The sequence below is a fragment of the Aulostomus chinensis genome, chromosome 5 (genome assembly GCF_037954235.1).
Source record: "Aulostomus chinensis isolate RoL2024-O1b breed Wild chromosome 5, RoL_Achi_v1.0, whole genome shotgun sequence".
Lineage (NCBI taxonomy): Eukaryota > Metazoa > Chordata > Actinopteri > Syngnathiformes > Aulostomidae > Aulostomus > Aulostomus chinensis.
In genome coordinates this window covers 14,638,556-14,657,012 of record NC_141324.1, presented here as the reverse complement: position 1 = coordinate 14,657,012, position 18,457 = coordinate 14,638,556, and the positions used below count along the sequence as shown (strand labels likewise).

The 18,457-nt window shown below is 43.0% G+C and overlaps 1 protein-coding gene across 1 annotated transcript in view; it reads right to left on the bottom strand.

Moving 5' to 3' along the window:
* The window catches only part of LOC147261386 (SPRY domain-containing SOCS box protein 4-like), an 82,055-nt gene extending 66,148 nt beyond the window's left edge, over positions 1-15,907 (bottom strand). The window contains exon 1 of the mRNA XM_086203370.1: positions 15,729-15,907. The gene's annotated coding sequence lies outside the window, so the exon portion shown is untranslated. The remainder of the gene's footprint in view (positions 1-15,728) is intronic.
* Positions 15,908-18,457: the final 2,550 nt, after the last annotated feature.

Here is an 18,457-nt window from a genome sequence, read left to right as displayed (position 1 = left end):
TTTCCACCCCATTTTACACAATTGACACTTCAAAACGTGCACGAAAACAGGGGTGACGGAACCAGCGAGTGACCAGCCAGCAGCCTCATCGGTCTATGAGGACTGTCTGACTCCTGTACCTCCTCATTCCGTCATACATACAGCATCTGACCCCATTTGTGTTACATGAAAAATAAAACTAATGAATAAGTGATGATGGAGGGACGTCTGTGAAACTCCCTCACACACATGAAAACATTCACACTACAGCTCACATCTGTTTCAGTGAGGCGCATCTCTCTCTCTCTCTCTCTCACACACACACACACACACACACACACACACACACACACAAATACCACAGAATCATTTCAGCACAGTTCAAAGCTGAAACTGAAAGACAATAGTGCTTCTCTTCTGAGTTCTCTTGAATGCTCATTTTGAAATCAGGTTCGGAGTGCGTGCGTGTGTGTGTGTGTGTGTGTGTGTGTGTGTGTCTGCGTGTGCGTGCCTGCACACGTGTGCACTCAGTAAAGAGGAGATGTTAACATCAAAAACAACAATCAGACACCAACACAAACCTTTTCCAGACTTAGAACCTACTGATAGTTCAAAAAAATAAAGTTAGCACCGAATGACTCCTACGTAAGTGAGTTCACAATGTTGAGCATCTGGTTCCATCGTCACAGTGAGATGGATTGTCAGTATTAAACATGAAAAAAGGTTTTTATCATTTTCATCTGCTGCATAAATGTTGTACGAACATGCTTTTTGCATCTCGAAACGACGAGAAGACTGCAGAGTTTGTGAAGAAGCTAGAGGTGGTGGGGCTGAAATCATGCATCAGGCATATTTTGTTCATACCGTAACATTAATGCAATTAAAGCCACAAAGCTAAAGTAGTATTCATTTGTGAGGATTGTCTTGCAGATCAAAATTTGCAAATTTCATAGACTTTTGTGCATCACAGAGCTTATTTTTGAGAATAATAAAAAAAATTAAGTCACCCCTGCAGCACTCTCTACAGGAGGAAGAAGAACAAGGCTCAGTGTTGTCGCCAGCTTCCATTGTTCATTTGGAGCCAAAAAGACGCAGCGTGAATATTTGACTGACTTGACAACAACAGGAATCCCATAAATATCCACCATATCTCTTGTTTTAAAATGAAATGTCCTCCACTGGGTTTAAAAATGACAAAAAATAAACATCTAAAACCAAATGAGACACGGTGCTAAGCTAGACACGGGAAGACTAAAGTCATTCTGACACCACAATACAGCAGTGAATTAATTTCAACCAACTGCTAATATGCTGCATGCATAAACAAATGCGATACATCATTTCCACCCTTCAACAGATAAACATGTTGCATCCGAATGAAATTAGAGAAAGAATATCCAACAATTAAAGTCGTTACTAACTGCTCACCAGTTCCCTCTAAGACCGGTGACACACCTCATTAAACTGTGGTCTGTTTGTGTCTTTCAGTGTGTGCCATATGTTCCTAATCATACCCGTGTGTTTGCCTTCACAGCATGTGGCGGTGGTCTGGTTTCCGCTCGTGAGGCTAAGAGGTGGCCTGATGAAAGCTTGTACGCGGTCACGGCGAGACCAGCCCGATCTCCCGTCGGGACAGCAGCTCTCAGGCGGCAGGACGACTGAAGTTCCCGCTCGGCCTTGTTGTCACTGTTAAATATCTGACACTGTTGGCATAATGGAATAATAATGATTATAATAATAATAATAATAATAATAATAATAATAATAATAATAATAATAATAAGGAATCTTTTATGTCTGGGTGCTACCATGAAGATAACAACATTTGACATAAAAAAGACCACACAGGTATTTTACATGGAAATAAAGTTGCTTTCCAATCCAGATTAATGGGAGTGTTACATGTAGTCAGTTATCACTGTTGGAGGATTAACAGGAGGATTTATGGAAACTATCATCAGATTGCATTGAGACATATTTGTGCTGATTTCGATTTTAAAGAGGCCATAATTTATTTTGGCTGTCCACTAGCTTTTACAGTCTTTTCCTCATGTTGTGCATTGCTGTGACTCATCAGTTCACCGTCTGTATGCGTTGCTCTGGTTTAGCTCCTCTCTCTATTAAAATCCTGCCTCCTGAATACTCATGTATGCTCTAACAGCTAACAGGTCATTTCACACAAGCATGTGGAAGAGCTCTGCTAGCAGCACTACCCCCCCCCCCCCAAAAAAAAAGACGATTAAACCAAAGTCATCAGCACCACCACATTAGAGCAGGAATCTGAGGCGTATGACTACACGGCGGGCCACTAACTTTACAACTTCCTCCTAGCCTTTAGGAAGTGTCACACTATCCATGCAACATGCTAACTAGAACCCAGAACCTTCTTGCTGTGAGGCGACAGTGCTGACCACCGCACCACCGTGCCGTCCAGTTTTGGCAACATCTTTTTTTTTTTAATTGTTCATATACAGTAAAGGCTGCTGCCATGACTTCAGATTTTATGAAAATAACTGTCAAATCACACAGAAAAAAAATCAATAAATGAGGAAAACAACATTGTGACATCGAATCTTTGATGGTGTGAAAATAATGCAGCATATGTTGTATAATGAGGCCACATAGGAGCAATACTTTACTGCAACACCACCATTAGAACGTTAAGTAAAGGAACATTCTTTTGAAAGTTTATCCCTCTGCGAAAGAAAAACGACAGACTCACTGCGGTTTCTATTCGAACTGGTTTCCCTTCACTACATCTAGGCAGCTCACGATCTCTTATCTGATGCTGGCGAACTGCTCAGTTTGATCTTACACTAATAAATGCTAATGTGAACGCAGCCTAAGGGAGCGTTTTTATCTCTTGATCACAGTTCAGCTGCAGTATGTACGTCTTATAAATTCATAGAGTGTATACACCTACCTGTAGCTATGAATCATTTATTATCATGGTGCTGTTTTCTATTCTGGGAGTGGGACTAAACCTGAACTTCTGGTGTTTAAATCCACCACCCTCACTTGGCACCTTTGCAGAGGCATCTCAGTTCGCAGTGACACACGCTCTCCCTCTACACATCTCCTATATTTCTCTTATGCTTTTTAGGGCTCGCAGCCTTTTCCCACATTTCCTTACACGTCACTTGTCTCTTCTCATTAGTCATCCTCCATCTTTTACCATCTCTCTCTCGTCTCGAATGACGCATGAGAGTACAAACATCTCGTTTCCCTCTCACACAACCGTCTTTCCTTCCGCATCCAAAATGTTTCCCCCATTTTTTTCCCTCCAGTCACAGAGTGATGAGTCATAATCCCTGTCATCATTTTGCATGACATGACTTAAAAAAAAATACACACAAAAAATACAACACACACGCAACCCCCACTCTCTAGAATACAACACACACACACAAACCAAAAACACAAACACACACCATCCTCTTGACTCATCTGCAGAGCTCGTGTCCATCATTAATTTTCTATTAAACAATAGGGGCCAGAAAGCCAGCTGCAAGCCATAACCAGCTGCTCTTTGTGTGTGTGTGTGTGTGTGTGTGTGTGTGTGTGTGTGCCCACGCATGTGTGCCTGCATGCGTTTTCATTTAAGTTCCACCTTTACTTAAGCCTATATTAGCTTTTCCCAAATTGGAGGCTTCTGATCATTTTCTCTCGTGTGTGTGTGTGTGTGTGTGTGTGTGTGTGTGTGTGTGTGTGTGTGTGTGTGTGTGTGTGTGTGTGTGTGTGTGTGTGTGTGTGTGAAGAAGCCCATCTCCATAATTAGGGCAGACCAGTCACACACACATGGGTCTCCCCTGACACTTCCCCACTCGGATCTAAATATTCATGAGACACTAAACGCTTTCATGAGCTCTGTAATTATGGCCAGAAAAGAGACAGAGAGGCAATGAGAGAAAGAGAGGAAGAGAGTGGGAGGCAGAGAAGGAAATGCCCACACACTCTTTTAAACAGAGGCTGTCCCACAGCATTAGCAGATAAAACCAACACCATCTACAACAAGAGCCACATCGACCGGTCTGGACCCACTGACCTGCTGACACTGATAAGAAGAGGCTTTTCCCTCTTCTAGCTGGGCAGGTCCTGTGAATGTCATCTGCTGCTAATATAAAGGATGTTTTATTTCTGTATACAATCGCTAAGACATGGATGAAATGTTCTCTCAAGCCATATATAGCGTTAAGTGTAATATATAAGTATTTGGATACGGCTCATACGCAGATGTAGACAGAAATATCTTCAACAATCCACTGAGTCAAAATCAATAGTGACAACAGCACTTGGAAAAAGAGATTTGCTCAGTTTATCCTCATTTGGCTTGGAGTATCTGCCCAGTGCACTTGGCCTGGCAAAGGAAGGGAAAAGAAAAGAGGGTTGAGGGTGCTTTCATCTCAGTGTCAAGTTTGATGGACGTGAATCTGATTGAAACCGAACTTTTTGAGCAGTTTTGTGAATCGGCCTCATCACATGTAAACACGATGCACTTTCCAGTGTGAATTATGCTGATCCCGAGTGAGAATATTATGTCCTACATTGAAGTTTGTAAGTGGGGTGTGCCAGGTGAGCGGGTGACCGTGAGTGGTTCAACTGTACGAGTACCAAGCCTTTTTTTATGTTTCTTTCTCAAGACAAAGACTTCAGCATTCGTTCCGCTGGTCTTTTAATAAATAATTGAAGAGTGACATAAAGAAGAGTGTGTTGCTATGCTAATCGATATGCTCCTAAGCGGATACATTTGTCTCAGTTTCAATCAAGTCCAATTTGGTCTTCAGTTCACAAATTCAAGCAAATAAAATTAATATTAAAACATCTCCTGAGGGGCCGGTCTGAATGATTGAAGGAGGTACGAGGAGGCAGAGCCAGAAATGTGTTCACAGAGTTTCTCTAATTGGTCCAAAAAAAATTTGCACCAGAAAATGTCACCCAAGTGTACATAGACGGCCCATAAACGTCTGTATTCAGTTCGCTTCCTGCAATCAGGTTGGATTGGGTTCACATCAAAGTGAGTCGGTACGATCACTGCCTCCACAGGCGCCCTAATGAACCGCACCAGCATCTGATTAAAGACCGAATGCTGGGTTGTGAAAAGTTCCCTTCAATTAAAACAAGACCGAGAGAGAACAGCCTGATGTTTGGAAAGTCTCAATCTAAATTATTGTCTCCTTAGTTTGGTGTGTTCGCGTGCTGACTCGGGCCACTAATTAGTGCAAAGCACATAGTACAACAGAGACTAAAGGAAGCTGGAAATCATGACGTCTATCATCCCACCAAACATACAGCTTTGACAGTTAATCCTGCTAACCAACCAACATGGCCGCTCCCATCAGGCCCTAACAGAGGTTCTTAAGTTTCACACGTATTTGGTCCCTTTCAAAATGAGAGGACACACGTATGTCAATAACGGACGGATGTTTGTAAGGACAAGCTGTTTGATGATGAAAGGTTGTCCCTCCAATTACTATCAAGACATTTCACCTCAATACCGTAAGTGCCATCGACATTGTAGCTCAAGAGGAAAAGCCCGTGTGAACTGACCTTTTGTTCCCTGCCGCCCCCCCCCACCCCTTCCCCCGTTCCCCAACAGTTGTTGAGAAATCACGGAGGACTAGGATGGTGAAATAACTGCAAACAATCCCGCGGTCATCCAGAGGTTACCGCTGAGAGAAAATACACCAAGTCACCATTGAGCAACAAACCTCTGCTCGGTCAAACGTCCACTCCAAATCTTTATCTGGAACAGAGAAATTCTAATGCTAAAGGCCTTGATTTCCTTCTAGAAAGCTGTCATTCAAAGAGCTGTTTATTCTTCTGCTAAATTATGTTCCAAATAACCATGAGCAAATAATGAAATAATAATAAAATAAAGTCTCTAAAATATGCGCGATATTAAGTGAGTGAGTGAGAGAGCGCGCGCATGAGTGAGTACGGTGTCTCGTCATCGTACCAGAAAGCAGAGATGTCCAACCCTATTCTTAGAAAAAATAATAATTGTGCTGTGCATGGGCTGGAAGGTCCATCCATCGTCATCTTCCGCTTATTCCTACACATTAAGGGTCGCGGGGGGGCTGGAGCCTATCCCAGCGTCAACGGGCGAGAGGCGGGGTTCACCCTGGACAGGTCACCAGTCCATCACAGGACCAAAACATAGAGACAGACAACCATTCACACTCACAGTCACACCTACAGTCAATTTAGAGTATCAATCAGCCTCGTCCCCTCTTGATGTCTTTGGACTGTGGAGGAAGCTGGAGTACCAGAGAGAACCCACACAGGAACAGGGAGAACATGCAGACTCCACATAGAAAGATCCCGTGATGGAGCCGGGACTTGAACCTGGAACCTTCTTGCTGTGAGGCCACAGTGCTGACCACTGCACCACCGTGCCGCCCGGGCTAGAAGGTGAAACTCTCAATTTACCTGATAATTTTGTTTGTCAACTCTAATTGAGCTATTATTTCCTCTATTCACCAAAATAAGTTTCTTCTGCCGAGTGCCGAGGATACCGGTGGTCACACTCGGAGTGAATTTGACTGGCTGGTAGCAGTAGAGATCCTGGGATCCTGAGATCCAGATGGCCGTCCCAGGAGAAGTTCACCTGTAGCAGGGAGATTATAGGCAGGAGGGAGTCAGGCACAAACCTTCCCAGCACGATGGAAAAGCAAAAACACAAGTAGCTGTTCTTGATGCCGCTGTGAAGCCAACGGGCTGCTGGGCCGGCAGCAACAAGAAATAAGGGGTGGATCTTGACTGTACATGTAAAGTGACTTCACTTATTTCATTCTACCACGCAGCTGTGCAAAGGCTCTGATAATCTTTTGAATTTCTAAATTTATGGAATGGGGACAGTGTGCGCAAATCAACACACGCAACGCAGCAGCATGAACACAAATGCCAGAATTAGCTTAAGGGCCACATTTCAGTGGTGGTCCAACTTGTGGCGCAACAAGTTTGACCCACTATCACCTCTGGAGGTTCAAACTGGTATCGCAACATTGGGTGGGCCAGCTTTTGTGTGATTCCAGTGTTATGTGTTACACCATCACAGGCATCCAAGGTGGGGCACTCGTGTAAACATAAATGGACATTTGTGTTTTTATTCGTCTCTTTAAAATGAAGGTGACATCGATATTTTGGTCATATTTCCAGCTCTAACACTTTTTTTCCCCCCTTTTTTTTTTTACAGCACACCAACTCTTCTGTCGGGCTCACTCCATTCCCTTTAGAGCCTAAGGACAATATCAATGCTATTATTAGTGTGAATATGATGTGTGGAAACCAGGCCTTAGAGTGCCGTCTGGTCTATTTTGGTACATATCAGTAAATGGAAGGAGAAGCCGGCGAGGATTCCTGTTACACAAACATTCAGAGAGGATGTGTGAGAACTCTATGAGGCTTTTAAAGAGAATCTCTGATGGGAAATTCTTTTGTTTCAATATTGAAACAGAAACTTTTACCCAGACTTTAACTCAAAATTGTCTAAAGTTTGTTTTTTTTTTTCTCTTCTTTTTTCCTGCAGCCAAAAAAGATCACACGCCTGCTTTGGGATCCAGGATGAGTCGGTTGATTTTATCTGAATGGAAAAGTCATCACAGCGTCTTATAAAAGCTGTGAACTCATAGAGGGAGAGAGAGAGAGACACACACACACACACATTATGAGAAAAAAATACAAGCACAAAGGAAGCACAACAAAATAACAAATGAGCGAGAGCACAGCAGCTGAGACACTGCAATCATTTATATGTAAATGAGCAAATGCCCCCCCCCCCCCCGATCTACAGAAAGCAAAGGACAGAGCGCACCTCCGATCAGATCTGACGAGACGTCAGACCAGGTGACTGAGAACGACAGGAAGCCAAACAATGCGTGACAAAAATTGGACAGGAAAAGGTGAAATGAGCTGAGACGGGAGTGTTCACGGGGAGCAGGACGTTAGCTGGAACAGAGGTCTGTTTGACACAACACTAATGACACTTCATGTTCCCCGTCGTCTTCCTGAGGGCTGCGCCTCTGCTGCTGGCTCGTCAGCCTTCATCCCCGGTGAGGACGACTTTGATTGGTGATTCACTGTTGCAGTCTTTCTCAACAGCAACAGATGCAGATCACACAGGATGACGGCGAGATGACAAGCGGCGTCACCCCGGTCTTCATCAACTGATAAGGCGGCGGCAAAACACCGGATGATAGTTATCAGGAATTAACACTCAAAAATACAAACATTGTCTGTGAGTTCAAGTTGACGAAGTAAAAGGCTTATCTTGCCCGTCCATTCAATGTTAATTTCATGACCCAAAAACTGTCTCCAAAGTTGTTTCCATGACTTTGCCGGTAACCATGCCAACCCAAGACCCGCACATCTGTCTGAGACAAGCCAACCACACAGAATGACACAACTGGTTTGAACGATAAAAGAATTTCTCCACAAACTGTGAGAACGCGTCCCAGGGAGGCTGACCTAAGAGCTTATCATCCTCACCGGAGGCTTGGCCTGACTGCAGCTCCTCATTGTGACGAGTGGAGGCCTCCGTTGCATCATAGAGTTCGGAGAATCTTCATCGTCAAGGAAGAATCCCTGTTTGCCGCTGTCTGACAGGGCATCAGGGTTATGGCACGTGAAGCCAAGAGGGACAGGTAAGGTGCATTTTTAAACATACAGAAACCATGATGAGACCCTGAGGCTCGGTGGAGAACCCTTCATCCACTACCATCGCCTCAGGGTGCTGATGCACGCCGCCATGTTGCAAAGATCAATTCCTGGAAGCTGCAAAACACCCAGATGTTGCACAGGTACAATCCTTCTTCATGCCAGCCCCCGGGTATATTAGGGATGCTCTGAGGCGGCATTTATGGCTGTTTGTTCCAGTTCCTGCTAATATCCAGTAACTTGGTGGCGCCATTGAGAGCAGAGGACTACCATTCCACAGTAAACAACCTGAAGCCGCTGCATTCCACCTGTCAGATGGAGGGGTTTTCTTTGCAAAGCCGAAGCTCTCGCTGACACGGAGGTTCGGGGTTTGGTACATGATCAGCACCGGCGAGTACTGGTCTTTTTTATCTCTCGATAGCGGTCCAATTGATGGTAAAGTCTCTCCGTCATTGCTCATCATCCGTCATTATGATGTGGAAATAACGTGGTAAATATGTAATTTATGGGCTTTTCCAAGTATTTTAGAAAAGCAAGGTGAATTCCTCTGGAAAAGAAAAATTATTTGTAACATTCAATTGTGTCTTTTAAGCCTGGTAATATCATACAGCATTGTCTTTACCGATGAAATCGATACCTGTTATATCAGCCATCGGCCGCTCAGTATAAATATCGACATCAGATATCAGCAATCATGAATGAAAACTGAGAGGTTTTTGCTCCTTTTCCTTGAACTGATGAGAAACTGGAGCAAAAATACAAATGTTCATATGTTTGTTGAGTCTATGTGACAGCATTTTAATTCATTTCTGTTATTTACTTAACTGAGTGTCCCCGGGGGGGAATTGACCATTTTCCTGTAAAGAGAGGCGCTACGTGTGTTGTCTTGTCTTGATAATGTCCTGTGAGTCACCGGTGCATCAGCCATTGAGAGAGTTGTATGCTGCACTGACACACGGTGAATCAATCGACCGCGGCGTCAGGAACACGTCACCTTCCCGTTTGTTTACCGCTGAAGCCGTTAATGTCGCCGGCGGTGACTACAGAGAGCGGCAGTGAGTGAGGCAGCTGTTTGATGAGGTGACGTCTGTAGGTGTGTGTCCATGGGTGTGTGTTTGCAAGGGAAGCAAGAAGAAAACTGCAGTGTAAATCCATTCCTGCTGCATCTGCCGACACGCATACTCTACTACATGATCATTAATGGCTATTTCCTTTCGTACTCGCCATTATTCCACTTCGCTCTTATGCAACAAGACATCCTGACATCTGCAGTGAACTGAGGGGTGAGTAAGCGTTCCCTTTCAGTCCCCTCAAACCACGGTGACGCCGTCCACGTCTGTCACCCTGTCAACAGGACAGCAGTTCCCTGTGACCACGCTGACTAATATAAGAAATTTCCGGGATAAAAATAGTAACATGAAAACATCATTGCTGTCACTTATTGACCTGCTGATGGCACCAGCAGTTCCAGGGTAGTGATTTATTCAACTGGTTTCTGTAGGACATGCCATAGTTTTACTTTTGGACGAGATGTTTTTGAATAACAGAAGACCAGAAGATCCATACTGTGATATATCCTAGTTGTTTTTGTTGGGTTTTTTTGCCATAAGAATATAAATATGAAACGATATGAAAATAGTCCTAAAAAAAGAATATAATCCAAACTAGAGGCTTTCAAAGTGAGAGGTGAGCTTCCTCAGGGGGAATCCAGACAGTTTCATGAGAAGCTCAGGGAGGGAAGGTTAAAAAATATTCCTTATTAAAATAAGATCATGGGCTGCACGGTGGTGCAGTGGTCAGCACTGTCGCCTCTCAGCAAGAAGGTTCCAGGTTCAAGTCCCGGCTCCATCACAGGATCTTTCTGTGTGGAGTCTCCATGTTCTCCTGTTCCTGTGTGGGTTCTCTCTGGTACTCCAGCTTCCTCCACAGTCCAAAGACATCAAGAGGGGACGAGGCTGATTGATACTCTAAATTGACTGTAGGTGTGACTGTGAGTGTGAATGGTTGTCTGTCTCTATGTGTTGGCCCTGTGATGGACTGGTGACCTGTCCAGGGTGAACCCCGCCTCTCACCTGAAGGCTGCTGGGATAGGCTCCACCCCCCCCCCGACCATTAACAGGATAAGCAGTAGAAAATGGATGGATGGAGTAAGATCATGTCGAAGAGTTTAAATGAATGTGATTTGATTCAAAGATTTATTAGTTAGTGATTTACAGTTTTTCTTGATGTAAAAGGAGGTCTACCAGCTATAAAACTTAATCTGCAAGTACACAGACAAATTTCACAAATAAAAAAACAATCACGGAATCCATTACATCATCTAACAGATGAAAAAGACTTTTGTGAATATCCTCTTCATCAGAAGAGGACATTTTTTAATTCACTTTTCATTTGTGACTCCAGTTCGACTTGCATCACTCAGCTATTTTCGGCCAGCGTGTGGTCGAGTGCAGATGAGGTTACTTAGACAGAGTAACATGCATTCATTAGTCTTTAATCTTAGTATGACGAAACAAGTCGTTCTGTATGTGTGATCACTATCTAGCACCCGATTTTGTCGTCATGTTTCTGTACAAGTAAGAAAACACCTCATGCTGTTTCTGTGTGCGACGCCATATTTACTTTGGTCAAAGTGTTGGTGCGAATGTTGTGAGTTGTGACAGGCGACAGCACCCTATTTAGCTGCTGGTGTTGATAGCTCATTTTATCATCACAAATGTCTAATTGAATTATTTTTCATTGTTCTTCAATCAATTAAGTAAAGCTAAAATCAGCAACAACAAATGTGTATCAGTTGCCATGGCAACGATAGGCATTCAGAACCCAGGATGGAGGAACAAACTCATGGCGTCAATGAACTCTATACAGAACATATTCACATTTGTTTGACTTCGCCTGCCCTCGGCTCCCTCGACACATTTCTAACTTGGTGCGTCGTCACGACAACGACACCAACGACCTCGAGCCGCACACCAATCACACTCGGATCCGTGAGGACCCGCAGTAGTCCTGGGGACTCGTGCTGTCAAGAAAACTGGCGCTCCTTCAAGTTTCCCAAAGATTTACAAACAATTCAGAATAATTTGCCCACGACTGCGTGGGACACAAGTAGAAGTTTGATTACCATAAACCTTAAAGTACATGAGCAGATGAGTTGAAATACTCCAAAATGCAGGCACTCGATCACGTTGCCCTTTATCACAGAACTCAAGTCACAAGGGCGCACAGGATTTCAAATCGACTTTGGCTTTCAAGCACGAGAGGAAACTAATCTGACTCGTCGTACGCAGATCAAATATCTACTAAATAAAAACCTCTTCCTGCACAAGATAAACAACTGCTGAAGATGTTGGAGTGTGGCATGGCCTTCTTTTAAAGCTGTTATGAACCTTTGATACAAGGTTGTGCACACAAATTGAAACGAGACAATACTGAGCTCCATAAACACACGTTCACAGTTTGTTCTAGTCGGGGAAGCGCCTGTTCATGTTCACATTCCACGCCGACGAATGCCCCTCATATTCTACAGACTGAAGGAAACATCTCGGTTGCACTTTCGTGGGTTTTTCTTTGACATGAAATGACGGCGACGATGATGAGGATTTTGTGAAAAATCAACATTCCCTCGAATATCGCAAATTGTATTATTCAAAATGGCAAAGCCCTAACCACAAGGACTATATGACAGTCATTTTGGACCACAAACAGACACCGTTTCAGCGTGGCAGTTCTCCTGAACGGAATCACTTTACTGCTGAGTCAGCTCGACTTTACAAGCAAGCGTTCGACTCAACATACGAGAAGCGTAAAGGTCATATTCATAAGAGAGAAGAACACACTTTTTGGTGTTTATCTTTTTGAGTGACTTTCAGAGGGCATTTCCATGATTCCTGCAAGAGAAGAAAATAGCTTTTTGTTTTTTTTCTTGGAAATGCTTCTTGTGTTAAAGTGCGAGATGACGCCATTTAGATGGGAGTTCTCCTTCTTTAGCTTTAGCTCAGATGAAAGAAACCCTATATACTATACCCTACATCTTATTTTCCACTTCATAAAATTTTGATGTCATTTTGCAAAGATCAGCTGTATTTCAAAGCGCTCCTGCTGTCACCATTAGAAACACCCTCATCTACTCTGCGCCGTGATTCGCTCTAATTTGAGGCTTCGCAGGTTCAGATCTGCGCTCGCGTTTCCTGTACGAGCCTACTTCCTGTCGCACTCTGGTGGTGCGGCACACGGCAAACACAGCAGAGGAAGAGGGGCTATTAGGTAATTAAAAATAATGAAGGCTGGAGGAAAGCAGCTCGTACCGACTACTAACAGAGCAGAATCAGCAATGTGCTCAGGCAAGGAACAGGCGAGCGAGCGGGTGATTAACTGATGTGTAGGAACAGTGAGTCAACTCCTGGGCGGCTCTCGCTATTCTGACTTTCTCCCTGTAAGTCAATGGATCTCAGCAGCATCGCTTGACATCAATGATCTTGCATCCAGGGATTACTCCAACATGCCGCTATCTCATTTCAGGATTTTTCTAGACTATACAACAACGGCAGGAAAATCTGCTCAGCGTAAGTAGCAGTGACAGGGTGCCATAAGACAAGCGGAGTTAAAAACACGTTATCTAGCCTCAGAGCTGAATCCCATCTGGCTCTCGTCTCACTCTGACTCATAATGCTGCTTATTAGTCCCTCTGGAGGGATAAAAGGGAGAAAGGGGGTTTAAAAAACGGGGAGTGAAAAGCAAGAAATCAAGATGGGGGGGGGGGGGGGGGGTCGATCAACAGAGCTGAAAGAGGAGAGAGAAAGCCTATCAACCAAGAGCAGAAAATGTAAATGTGCATGCAAATGTTTAAATAATACAGAATTCTAAAATTTGTCAAATTGAAGTTCTGCAGGCTGCTACAGATGTGAGCAGCTGCAATTTGAAGCGAGAGCAACGACAGCAGTTGAAATGTGAAATACGGAAGCACTCAAAGCGCCATTCAAAAAAGTACTTGAAAGTGGTCCGCTGACTATCAGGGGGGCGTATTTGTGCCGTCAGATCAAATAGTGAGAATGTGTTGATGTGTGGAGGCTGAAAAGCAGCTGAGATGTCTACTGAAGTTGGCGAGAGAGAGAGAGAGAGAGAGAGCACGGGGAACTTCAAGAGATGTAGTGGTGGGAAGGAAGGATGAGGACAGGGTAGGAGGGGGGAAAATTGTGCTTGCAGGCAGATGGAGAGAAAAAAATAACACGTGAGAAAAGCGCGAGGAGGTGAGGCAAGTGAGACATAACCACCTGGAAAAAAGTTGCGATGAAGAGGAGGAAGAAGAGAAGGGAGATAGGAAAGAGAGGATGAGAGGCCTGATCTCCTGTCGTCTGCTCAGTTCAACGAATTTCACCAGGATTTAACGGTGTTTTGATCAGGACACAGCAGCCCCGGATGAATTCTAACATACTGGACTGCACATTTTGAAATCTTGCAAAAGTTGCTGGAAATGGCTGAATTCTAAGAAATCGCCCCCCATATCACAATTTTAGCATTCACTTGAGGTGTTTTTTGCCACTTTGAAAAAAAGAGTGAAAGCACCAAACAGGAAATGGAAATTTCCATAATCTTAGCCAGCATTACCAAGCTTTGTCCAGTACCAGCTGGTACTGGACAAAGCTACACAGGGCAGTCTCTTCTTCTTCTACTCTGAGTGCTACTGTCACGTGCAGCATTGCCTGTACCGCCACCTTCTGGCAGCATCGAACAGCCAATCACGTTCAGTCCAAACCAGCTGATGAAAATGCATTCAGCGAGATTTCTGTGTTTGCAACATTTCTATAATTCACTTAAAAATTGATGGAAAGGCGTCTGTCACAATCACAATGCTCCATCTCATTCTAGCATTTCCTCCTCCTCCTCCTCCCTTGTCAGGAAGGTCAGCCATCAGTGAGCAGGCTCCGCCCCCACCTCGCCCCCTCGCCGCAAACACACACAAACACTTAGTTGCATGTCTGCCCCTGCGCTAATCTCTACCTATCATTACCTCATTCTTCACAGCTTTCCTCTCTTCCCACTCTCATTTTATCAATCCTTCTATCCTCTCCCCTCACTGATCTCACCATCTGCTCTCCGTGTCCTTGTCACTTCACCCACCTTGTAAGAAAAATGAAGAAAGTGTGAAAGTATATTTTGACACTTTCTTCATTTTTTTTTTTTATAGCCACAGGGACAACTCGGGATGCTTGATTAGTCAGGATGTCCTCAGGTGTCAGCAGATGTTGGTTACTCACTGGTTACTGACCAATATCGTTCCAATCGAAGGCTGATATTTTACATGGGACAAGTTTTGCTCCAGTTGTTTCTTCTTTGCTCATCATCAGTTGTTTGGGATGAGGAGATAACTATATTTTATCATATATATATATATATATATATATATATATATATATATATATATATATATAATACACATATATATATACACATAAGTATATATGAGCTTTACCTTTTTATGACTTCTTCATATTTGTGATGTTATTTGAGACTGTAAATATCCTGTAAATTCTCCTGTCAGATAATGTCGACACTAAATCAGTTGCTAAAGTATCAGCACATCACTAAAAATACAACACTGCGCAGAGACTGAACAGGTTACAAGATAAATCGGGGTTGCAAATGTGAACGTTCTGTGACTTTCAGAGGAATCTTAGGGGAATACTGAAGCGCTTTCCCTCTTTCTCTCCCGAAAAACTCCAAAGAAAAGCATCACAAACTTCATATCAAATCATAGATTGGAGATTTTCCAAAAGTTGATTTTTGCTTCGGTGTCGACCTGAACTAATAAAGTTTGTTCAGGTTCCATAGCACCATGGCCACATCTCCACACACACGTGCAACGCAATAACGGAGCCCACCTCTCCATCCAGGTGAATCAGAGCTGCACACACAAACACACAGGGTGAACGTGTGTACGGATTTCATCGACAAGTTCAAAGGTGAGCAGTTTGTAAAGAAAGAGACGTCTTTCGTTATCGCTCCCAAATGCAAGGAGAAGACTTTTAAAGAAACCCTTATTTAGTGTTCAGTAACCCGCGAGGCTCGTTCGTTGTAAACACTGCGAGACTCACCGAACAGAAGTCTCCCACCGACCCTCTCTGGGAGGGTTTATCCGTTTAACGAGGCTTCTCCTCTCCGCTGTTGATGTCAACAATGTTATTCCAGCGAGCTCTAACGTGTTAAAGCGATGTACAAACGCGTTTCTTTGTGTCGGTAACGCCGAGCTCGACGCGGCTGAGCGGCGTGAGACCCGTTGACTCCGCGGTGAGCTCCCTGATTGGTCGCGTCTACCACAACACAACATTTGCTCGCTTCTGATTGGCTAAATTGTTGATGGCATGTTTACGGGCGGCGTGTAAAAGCCTGTAAATACTAATCGCTGGTCGTAAAGTGTAGTTTGACTCCTGCTGCAGATGATGATGATGTCTTCGTCCTCCTGCCTCTTTTTGACTGCTGATGTTTATCACTCTTGTTTTTCTCCTGCGTCATAGCTAAAATATTGGTGATTGATTTTCACAGCCAATAACGCGACAGTCAGGACACACTTGAACAGCTGTATTCTCTAAAAACAATTCGAACTCCTTTAAATACTTGACTTCTAAGTGACACTTCAGTTAAAAAGATGTATTTTGCATTCCAAGTACTCACAAAGAGGCATATTGATGCATGTTTTTTCCTCCTGCATCACCTCTTTGTGACTCTGAATGCTGAAAGAGCCTGGCACATATATTTAGTTTGAAGCTAATGGCCAATGATGGCTAAAAATAGACATTAATAAACCCGCCAGTGCATCGTCCAGTAATCAAACCCTTTCCTCATTAATTCACAACCATTTTACCTGGAAAAAAAAACCCATCACATTTACAATTTAGCACCTTAATGAAAAAGTGTAAGTAAGTTGGTTCAACCAAATCGTGCACGTGTTACAGCTTGTTTTCAAACTGAAACGTTGCAACAGCTCAAATGAGTATTAAGGAAATGCATAAAATATGCTAAGAAAAATATAGAAAATAAAACAGACGTTTATGAGCATAGGCAGCCAGCAGAGATTAAACGAACAACTCTTTAACATTTACAACAGCAGATTAATGGATGATTACAAGAGGCCTTTGCGAGTAGTTTCTTAACACCTGTAACTGCAGGTGTTGTTTATAAATGGAGTTTGGTGGTTGATAATAAATTGAGATCCTCATGGCCAGCAAGAGCTGAACAGAAGACAAGCTTAATGAATAAAGGAGTAAAATGTGAGGAAATGACTTAAAACACAATTCACTTACTTAATACCTTAGATAAAACCATTAACCTTAAAAAGGCTGACTCTTGTGAGGCCTCTTTCTAATTAATAGTTGTACTGTAACAGTGATTTGCGCTCAGGCTCCAAAAAGAACCTTCATTTTTTTTCTACTCGCTGTATTAAAGCTTCATTGCTGCTTTGTCTCTGCTGAAAGGCTTTTCATGTTATGATCTCCAAGATTTCCAGCAAGCTTTAAATAGCATTATCCTCACGCTTTATTTGGCCAGAATCTTTGAGAAATTAGAGGGCTATTAAATGGAAGATAAGAGAGTTAAATAACCACTCATTCACGCAAAATTCAGAGTTAAGTTCAAAAAAAGCACGGCTGATTGAATGCATATTGGCTTATATCACACATTACTACTGCAATGACTGCTCTGTAGAATCGGTACAATATAGTATATTTTGCTCTCTTTCACCAAGTCACTGAATCCAGCCAAAAAATGTATGATGCATATTCTGATTCCCGTCTAACCATGTTTACTGATCCAACTCTACATGTACAGGGCGAATTAGAGATAGATGCTTTTATAGTATCTGAGCATGAAAATGATCCAAAAGATACATACAAGGTATCACTGAATTGTTCACTGATCTTTGCTCAGGTCGGGTTTATCAGAAGCTATCTGGCACCCCCTAGTGGTGGCAGTAGGTAGCTATAGTAGTAGTAGTAGTAGTAGTACAGGCAGCACTGACCTGACAGATAGAAAAGTAGATACCAAACACAAAACCATAAATACAAAAAGACAGGTCTAAATTCTTATTTGCAAATGTATTTTTATTTCATTCTGTGTTTAAAAAACAAATAATACACCAAAGACTGAGCTGGCAAGAACCCATTTCCCAGTTTTCATTTAATTCTACTTGAGGCTGGGTCCTGTCCACTCTTGCAGATGAAGGTAGTGAATGTTGTCGTGATATTTTGGAAACTTGACCTCAAGTATTACTGCAGTATGGAGCAAAATATAGAAAAGCTATTAGTGTTTTACAAGAAAACATTAACAAAAATTAGTCAAGCCATTTTTTTTTTTTATATCAGTACCAACTGGCTGGCAACATGTCAAAGGAGAATGAAAATCAATAACCAGTACAAGTAACCACTCAGGCCAAGATGAGGCTCTGAACTCATACTGCAACTGATGAGAAGAAGAGTCAAGAGCATCAAGAAAGGAGAGTTTCTTTCAGCAAGGGAGCTCCATTGACTTGAAGATCAAATACACAGTGAATCACCGACAGATACAGAGGTCCTGCAGTTGAGTCAAATCAGGAGTACGTTTGATGAGGTGCCCAACAAAGACAAAATACTTTGTATTTAGTACATGACCTTTTTAAACTGATTGCCTTCATCAGATGTCAGAAATTTGGAAGTCCCAAATTCAGTTTTTAAAAGTCCCAGCTTGCTGCCTGCACAGTGCTAAATACAGTGAAAACAATTCCATGTTTTGAACTTTCACATTATAACACTTCCATCTTTGTAGTCTTGTTGCTAGGAAACCTGAATGGAAA